The following is a 7208-nucleotide window of genomic DNA, read 5'->3' as shown; positions in this document are numbered from 1 at the left end:
GAGCTAATGAAAGGCAGGATCTAGGACAAACTTCTAGGAAATAGCTTCTGAAATTCAAAGTTACCTTTTAAATCTGGAAATTTGACTTTAATATAAATATATGTTTTATTTATTAAATTAAATATCCCCTTATGTGACAAATAAAGAATGAGGTAGTAGTCTTTGCTAAATAACAACAATAAAAAAGAACTTAAGCTTGAAACAGTTCACCTATACCCCACATACTATATAATCATGTATGTTGAGAGATAATAAAATAGATTAATTGAACTGTATCTTTAAAATGCTATTATTACTTTTATATTGTGCTGTTTAAAATACTTTTTTGAAACAAAAACACTAATTCAGTAAGATATGCATCCCTGTTTATTGTAGCATTATTTATAATAGCCAAGATCTAAAAGCAGCCTAAGTGTCTACCAACAGCTGGATAAAAATGATGTGGTATATATACCATGGAGTACTACTGAACCATAAAAAATGAGATCTTGGCATTTGTGACAACATATATGGACACAGAGGACATTATGCTAAGTGAAACCAGAGAGAAAAAAAAATACCCTATAATTTCACTTATATGTGGAATCTAAGAAGCAGACAAAACAATTGAACAGACAAAAAAGTTGAAAAAGACCCATAAATATAGTCAACAAATTGAGATTGCCAGAAGGGAGGCACTGGAAGGGTGAACAGAATGGTCAAAGGGGAGTGGAAATATAGGTTTCTAGTTATGGAATGGGTAAGTCACTGGGATGAAAAGTACAGCATAGGGGGGCACCTGGGTGGCTCAGTGGTTTAAAGCCTCTGCCTTCAGCTTGGGTCATGGTCCCAGGGTCCTGGGATCGAGCCCCACATCAGGCTCTCTGCTCGGCAGGGAGCCTACTTCTCCCCCTCTCTCTCTGACTGCCTCTCTGCCTATTTGTGATCTCTCTCTGTCAAATAAATAAATAAAATCTTTAAAAAAAAAGTACAGCAAAGGGAATAGGGTCAATGGTATTTTAACTGCCTTGTACGGTAATAAATGGAGGTGAGCAAAGCATAATCTAAAGTTGTCGAATCACTATTGTACACCTGAAACTAATGTAACATTGTGTGTCAACTATACTTCAATTAAAAAAATGCTTTTTTGGTCCCAGTGGAGAAGAAAGTCTGCAAGGCTGCCTTTGCGATGTGAGACCACAGTTTTTAATAAACAGGCACAGGATTGTACGAAGGAGGCAAAGAGAAGAGTGATTCAGTGTGAAGAAAGTATGGATAGTTGCCATCACCCTAGTGAGATGGACACCTCATAAAGTTAGGAGATCTTTGTCCTCAGAGGCATTCGAACTGAAGTTACGTGATCTCTGTAGAGAACAGGAGAAAGGTCTACGTAGCTGATTATTTGGTAGTTCTCTAATTCTGCACATCTTGGGAGAAGGCACAGGGAAATACTGGTAACCTAAGTTCACAGGTTAAACTGTACGCATTACGCTGATGGTGAATGGAAGAGAGGAGAAATCAGACACTCGTGCAGCTCTGAGTCCCTCCAAAAGACTGCAATTACTGATTTGGGGATCTAGCATGCCCACGTTGGCTCCCTCCTCTCCAGCACCTAGCAGAGCTCTTGGCACAAAGTGAGCACACAATAACTACTTGCTAAATGATTTAACAAGTTGAATATATAATGAATACATCTCTCAGAAGTCAGAAGCTCAGTTTATCCTGCATTTATTTTACTCCATATCTTCTTCATTTAAAAATTTATTATGTAATTCCTTGTGGCCTATCACATTACTCACCTTGCACCATATTATTTCACCTGTCATCTGTTTATGAAGACATAAGACATCTTCTAAGATGGATCGTGAGTTTTCCAAAGCAGCTCTTACATTCTTTTATAAGCCTCTCACATTCCAATGTGCAAAGCAAGTTAGTGACAATGTTCATGGAGACCACAAATAGTTTGCACAAGCAGGTCTGCTTCCTCTTTATGAGGGTCCCTAAGCCCCACCAGGGTATTGTAAACTTCCTTCTCTAAGTCCCAGAATATCTCAAGTTCCCAAATTTAGTTGCCTTCTATTTTGTTTTTCAATTGTCAACACGGTAGACTTTAAAGGTGGACCCAAATGCAAAGGGGTTAGCATATCATTGGGAATAAAAAGTAGTGTTGAGGAACTTAGGGATGGCCTAAGTCAACTTTCTCATTTGGGTATGAGTAACCAACACCAAGTCCCCAAGTGAAAATGTTTACTGAAGGTCACAGAGCAACAGCAGGAACTCAGAGATCCTGACCCAGAAACTTTCCTTATGGACATTACACACTCCTGGATCAAGGACATTGCATCAATAGTGAAAGAAGGAAGGAAGGAAGGAAAAAAGAAAGAAAGGGAGGGAGAGTTGGGGGGGGAGAGAGAGATAGCAAGAAAAAATGAGTATTACTTTCTATTAACTACATTTAAAAATTTCAAACATTCCTAATGCTACCATCAGCAAACACAAAAGAAGAGGATTGCCTTGAGTATAAAATGCTCAGGTATTATGCTTCCCCTTTTCCATAAATCAAAGAGATAAAAGACTGGATGTTGGGACTTGTACCACACAAGCCCTTTTTAAAGCAATTGAAAGATTTTATCATACTCTCTGAAAGTTACCGATTGCATTAAAAAAAAAAAACAAAAAAAATAACTATTTCTCCCTTTGAATTTAAAAACTTCAGATAATTTTACCCTTTAATACTAAACTGCTGCTTTTGGACTCAAACTGTGGTACAGACTGGAACACCACTCTCCCGGCACATATATTCCTGAGGGGGCGGGAGCCTGTAGATGATCTGTCTCAGCACTTGCAACTCACCCTTCAATTACTGCCTTGAATCGTAATTAGTACTGTAGTTTATCAACTCCTAGAGGAAAGCAACTGGCCCTCATTCTGACTTCCTAAACACTTCAATCACTCTAAGTATCTCTTCCACTGAAAGCCCTCCAAAGACTTGAAAATGAACTCAGTATCAATGCAAGGTCCTCACCACAGCCTATAGAGCATTACAATATCTGGCCCTGCCACCCCTTTGGCCTCGGCTCATGCTGTTCTCCCCTCACTCACTTGGCTCCAGATGCCATGGCCCTCTGCCTTGTCCTTGAACTTGCCAAGCATGCTCAGTGCTGGACTGGGGCTCCCCTTCCCTGTATGCTGTGCGCCTGGAACCCTTTGCTCCCAGATCTTCAGATACGGAGCCCTACTCATCATGAGGGTCTTGGTTCAAATATCTCCTTGGAGTGGTCTTGAAAGCACAGTCTATTGCATCCACCCTTCTTTCTTTTTGCCCAAGGGCAACTTACTTTCATTTGCTAATGACCAAACATACACCAAATAACAGCAGAAGCTGAAGTGCCAAGTAAAGCCATTTCTTGCCAAGAGCGAACAATGAAGAGCAACCTGGACATCACCTTTGGGCTGAGGTGGTTCCGGCTCTGACTACAGGTACTTCACCCACAAGTTAAAAAGCCTGAAGGTGAAGCCGTTTACTGCTAACAGCTAAGAGTGATCCATGAGAAGTAACAAGCAGCTGGTGGTATTTTTTTCTGTAGAATCTTTCAACAACTGAAGTTATCATGTATATTTATTTATTTTTTTGTTTGGTTAATGGCTGTCGGGCTCCTTCAGAATGTAAGTTTTATGAGAACAGAGATCTCATCCTGTTCACTCTTTTATTTCCGACTCCTATAAGAGTATGTATGTACTCCTACATTGAGTGTATATGCACCCCTTCTCCCATGCAGTGTCTTCTGACATGATGTCATACACAGAGAGCCTAAGATAATTTGAGAAAGAGAGAAGATGGCCATCTAGTTTATAGTGAAGATTTTATAAATATGATGGCCTCCAATACATGGCTGATAGGTTATTTAGACAGTTATCGATGTCCCTAGATACCACTGTTATTGTAAAAATTATGATAGAAAAATTTTATGCAGAGCCTAAAGTAGTTCCTGTTTTAAAGATTTTTCCCCCTTTACATTTGGATGTATCTATGGTATATGGCAGAAAGAGCACTAGCTTAGTTTGAAATAGGAAATAGGTTTAGCTCATGTGGACCAATGTGAATTGATAGATGATAACTGTCTGGGGGACTAAGGTAAAGGTACTCTAAGAATAAACCCAAATTCACAACGTCTGCTCTGCTGTTTGGGAAGTGGCTGTGTGGGTGATGATGAGTTCCAAGGCTTTCCTGTTCTGATGGATTGCCTTCTGTTGCACAAAAGCAGAGTGCTGTACATAGGAGCTCTGGGAAACTGGCTTAATTGAATTATGCAACCACCCAGACTAATTAAATCCAATAGGATTTTCACTTTCTCCTTGGGGCAATAATAAAGAAATTGACATGGCTCCACCATTTTTAACATGCGACTGGACACATCAGAACCTCTCCAAGCTCCAAGCTTCAGTTCTCTCAACTCTAAACTGACTCAAATAATTTCAATGTGCTTGAATCATTAAGGAAACAAGTATCTAATCAAAATCTACATAATTATGTTATACAAATGCATGGTTCTTTGAGAGCCTCTAGATGCTATTCTCTTCCTATGTGTCCTGAATTTTTTTTTAGCTTCTTGCAACTTTGGGTTGCTGCCATGTGGTCCCTTGTCTCCCCTAGTGGTCACCGGTGTCATTTTAAAGTGGGCTCCAAGTTTCAATGTGTACCTAAGACAAAGGCTCTCAGATATTGCTTAATACCACCCAGGTGAGGGGTCCCAGGCCTTACTTTGCAAATTTCTTTCCTCATCTGGGAAATTGTTTTGGACCGTGTCTTGAACGACAAATTATTAGCTGGGAAGCTGATAAATTTATTGCCTAAATTCATGCTGGGAAAGTAAACAATAGTTTCTCAGGGATTAAAATTTTAGGCTTGAAACTCTGTGTTTTGGAAGGACTATGTGCATTTTTCTGTTCCTAAGTGTGTGTGCCTTTCATCTTCTGGACAGTGTTCAGACTTGTTACCAGTTTTTTATAAAACATTCAAAAGGAAAAAGAGAAGAAAGGCACTAGGGAAACAGAAACAGAGCAAAGTGTTAACAAATTCTTTAAGAAGTCCAGAGCCACAAGGGAGAGGGAACCAGGAGAAGGCTCTGTTGCCTGACAAAAGATGGAAAATCACCGAACCATAATAGACCTCACTTGCATTGACACACGCTAACTGAAGTGAACAGCTGCGGTGAGGTTGCCGAGCATCTTATTTCAGAGTTTGGCAGTGAACCGAACTCTATTTGCAAAGCAGACAGCTATGACAGCATTTTACAGGTCCAACACACAGCAAAAATGGACTCCCTCAGCCCCATGACTGAAGTACTACAATAGGCCATTACTTTTGTTAGACACTTGGCTTTTAGGGAAGGACACCCACTGACTCTCCTTTCATATCATGAATTTGAGACAGTTAGTGTGAGCCTACTGCTTGATTCTCTTCAGCAGAGTCAGGATTCTAACTGAGCAGCACATTTTGGCAGGTGACAGGCTATATAGGACGCTTTGCCCACCCAACCCGAGAAATAATGCAGGAAAGAATTTACATAGCAGAGCTACTTCTAAAAGTTAACGTTCCCTGCATGCTTACTCAGTGTCAATCACTGTGCTGAGTCCTTTCCCAAAGCTCACATGATTTAATCCTCACAGTAACCCTCTGTGGTTAGTACTATTGTCTCCATTTTGCAGGTGGGGACTGAGGTTGGAGACATGAAGTCATCTGCCCCAAGGCAGAGTTCCTCAGTTACAGAGCCAGGGTTGCAATCCAAATGTGTCCAACACTCAAGCTGGGTTATTCCCGTGAGCTCCTATTGTCACCATTATCTTAGAGCTATGTGTGGGGATTTCTGCATCCTTTTTCTGCTCTGCATGTTTCAGTGTTTGGCTTCAGAGTTTAGCATCGTATCACAGTGTTCCCATTTGTCTCCGAATGCTCTCCTATGATTGCTGATGCCGCTCAAAATTTTGTCAGCTGGTTTGTTGGGTGATTAGTTTTTTCAAGAAGTTCTCTCCTCTGTGGGAAGTGTGCCCTGTGGGATAAGAAAACCTGTGGAAGTAGGAAGGGGGGTGCTGATTTCCACTCCAGGTCTTTGGGAGGACAAAGAGGCTTGTGCACCCAAAGGAAAGGGTGAGCTTCAAGGGGGATCATTCCATGTTCCCGGCTCTCTAAGGGGGTTCCACAATTTCCACTGGGAGCATTAACTTTTCTAATTATGAAACCTAGTGGATATGAATGGGAAAAAATTACACTTTGTTTTTACTAGCCTCTCTGAAATTTAGTATGCCATACAATTATAGATGTTGGAAATGAATCAGAGTGGTGTAAGTAGTCCCAATGATTTTGTCACCAACAGAGTTCAGATATTTTCATACCACCGGTCAGATGTTGTAGTATTATATCATTAATGCCAAAAACTTCTTTGAAAATTGTGGTAGTTACAAGACCTGCCCACTAGATTTTGTTATTTAATGTGTGTGTTACTATATCATAGTTAAAATGTTTTTGACTATTGCATTTAAATATGATCGATTTCCTTTGAATCTTTTTTAATTATTTTTAATTACAAAATATTATCTTCTGAGAAGAGACATCTATAAGCTTCACCAGATGGCCAAAAGGGATGCATGGCATGAAAAAAGGTAAGAGGTTCTTCTTCACTCACTTAGAAGTATTTTATATTACTTATTTAATCTGTACTTGACCACTTTAAGATGGGTATTAGTTATTATTAGTCTCCATCACTTAAAAGATGAGGAAACTGAGGCACAGGGTATTAAGGAAGTTTTCCAAGGTAAGTACAATATCTACTGAGTGCTTGTCGTGCAGAATCTTTGTTGCCAGCTCAGCGACACTCTCTTCCCTGTCTGTACTCTCTGTTCTCCCAGAAGAAGCCAGCGAAAGATATTCTCCCAAATCCCTCAAAAGGAAGATTTTCGGTGAGTCCCTGCTAAAGAGTGGCACCGTGTAAGACATGGAAGGTGGATGAAAAGCTGAAACTACTGTTTCCTCCAACATTAGCAGACACATATGCAGGAAGTTGGCTGATTTGAGGTTTGGGGCATTCTAATGTGATTCATGCACTTAGATGCTTCTGGGAGCTTTGACGGCTATTTATTAGAGAAATGTCTAGTTTCATGATCTTAGGAAAGCCAACAAGGTTTTTGTCTGACCTTCCTTTCCAAGTTCTTTCTCCAAAGATTCTGTAAAT

At 40.1% G+C, this 7208-nt stretch overlaps 1 long non-coding RNA gene across 1 annotated transcript; it reads right to left on the bottom strand.

Annotated features, from left to right (window-relative positions):
- Positions 1 to 352: 352 nt before the first annotated feature.
- LOC116585616 lies at positions 353 to 6753 on the bottom strand. Its single transcript, XR_004283726.1, has 3 exons — positions 6743 to 6753; positions 5377 to 5379; positions 353 to 416 (listed from the first exon to the last, which is right to left on the bottom strand). It is a non-coding gene; the product is annotated as an uncharacterized LOC116585616 (long non-coding RNA).
- Positions 6754 to 7208: the final 455 nt, after the last annotated feature.

This window comes from Mustela erminea, chromosome 3 (genome assembly GCF_009829155.1).
Source record: "Mustela erminea isolate mMusErm1 chromosome 3, mMusErm1.Pri, whole genome shotgun sequence".
Taxonomy (NCBI): Eukaryota; Metazoa; Chordata; class Mammalia; order Carnivora; family Mustelidae; genus Mustela; species Mustela erminea.
Note: the sequence above shows the minus strand (reverse complement) of the source record. Positions and strands in the feature narration are given on the sequence as shown.